Genomic DNA, 1,877 nt, shown 5'->3' on the forward strand with positions numbered 1-1,877 from the left:
AAAAGCTAAGTTTCTAGAACAACTTGAAGAGCAAGAAAAAAGAAAGAAGGAAGAAATGCAAAATGTTTGAACATCTTTGATTGCTGAACAACAGACCAATTTTAACACTGTTTTAACAAGAGAGAAAATGAGAAAAGAGAGCATAATAAATGATCTAAGTATAAATTGAAAAGTACAATCCAGCAACAAGAGCGAGATAAAGACTTGATAGAGTCACTTTCTGACAACCGAGCTCGTTTGCTTGAGGAAAAGAAAGAACTTGAAGATGTCCGTAAGTTGCGTAGTAGCAGCTTTGTTCCTTCCCCTTGCGTAGCTGCAGCCCCAGAACTTTATGGAGTTTGTGCACCTGAACTCCCTGGTGAAACAGAGAGATCTGCTGTGGAAACAGCAGAGGAAGGGAGATTGGATTCGGCAATGGAGACAAGCATGACGTCAATACAAGAGGATATCCATGTGTTGTCTGAAGAAAAACAGAGGACAATGCTGTTAGAACGAACATTGCGATTGAAAGAAGAAGAAAACAAGCAGTTAAATCAAAGACTTCTGTCTCAGAGCATGTCTTCAGTATCTTCAAGGCATTCTGAAAAAACAGCTATTTGAGATTTTCAGGTGGGAGATTTGGTACTCATCGTCCTAGATGAACGCCATGACATCTATGTATTATTTACTGTTAGTCCTACCTTATACTTTCTGCAGTCAGAGTCTGTGCCTGGCCTGGATCTCAAACCAGGTGAGGGTGCTTCAGGTGCATCTAGAAGACCCTGGGGACTTGGAAAAGGCATCCTGTTGAGCCAAGCAGGCACAAAACCAATTCAAAGTTCCTTTGGGGACAAAATTTTATAGAGTGAAAGTGGTGTCCTGGAACAAGAAAGTATAACTTATAGAAGAAATTAATAACGTTCTATGACATTTTTCTGATCTGTCCTACAGTGCTCATTCATCACTCCAAAATCAACAGGCCATCTTTTTACACAGTCGGTGTGACAATACCCCTCATTGGTGTACAACATTGACGTTTTAACTGCATTTTAGAACAATAAATTCATCGAAACTCCTGGCTGAATTAAAATGATTTTGTTTTTATTTTTACCCAGATAACTCTAGAAATGCAGAGCAAACTAGTTCATTTTTTTCAAAGGGTATACCCTGTGCATTGTGGCTTATAAATAGCCATATTAATTGCTTGTGTAATATTCATTAGCTTGAACTTAGTTGTTAAATGTTAGTTATTACTATCAGCATTTGTCCTTTTGTGAACCAGCATCAGATACTTGCACTCTTTAACACTTTTTTATAAAATGTATAAATTCTTCAAAACTATTTAAAGAGGAGTGTTATTGCATGCAAGATAATCATACTTTTGAGTTTGCCTCTGTAGATTACTAAAACAAATTGTTTCATTTATTTTTTTAAACGCCCTTTGATGTTTCAAGATAAAAAGGAACTCTAATTCGATTGGCTGATTTTTAAGATCAGCTATAAATTATCAGTAATCTTTAAAAGCACTTTCAGTGATTGGTCATCTGGATTCTAAAGGAAAGAGTCTGTCCCATTTAAAAGGAAGCACTCAAACCTTCCCAACTTCTTTATTACTCTGTTCAGAATAATCATATTGATGAAATTGTAATTTATGGTTGAGTTTCAGAAAATAATGTGCATTGTACATTAACCATATAGGTCATTTAAATAACAAAATATTATGTTGTAAAAGACATGCAGAATTTTAAAACAATAAAAATTTGAAGCTTTAAAAAAAAAGAACACTATTATTTATAACTACTATAACAGTTTGCTGCTGTAACAAATTATGTAAATTTAGAGGCTTAAAGCAACATTAATTTACTCTCTCGCCGTTCTGGAGGAAGAAGTCCAAAATG

General features: G+C 35.1%; 1 pseudogene; it reads left to right on the plus strand.

The window, feature by feature from the left end:
* The window catches only part of LOC103197874, a 1,801-nt pseudogene extending 924 nt beyond the window's left edge, over positions 1 to 877 (plus strand).
* Positions 878 to 1,877: the final 1,000 nt, after the last annotated feature.

Source organism: Orycteropus afer, unplaced genomic scaffold (assembly GCF_000298275.1).
Source record: "Orycteropus afer afer isolate SDZICR_OR568_19922 unplaced genomic scaffold, OryAfe1.0 scaffold00085, whole genome shotgun sequence".
In the NCBI taxonomy this organism is placed as follows: domain Eukaryota; kingdom Metazoa; phylum Chordata; class Mammalia; order Tubulidentata; family Orycteropodidae; genus Orycteropus; species Orycteropus afer.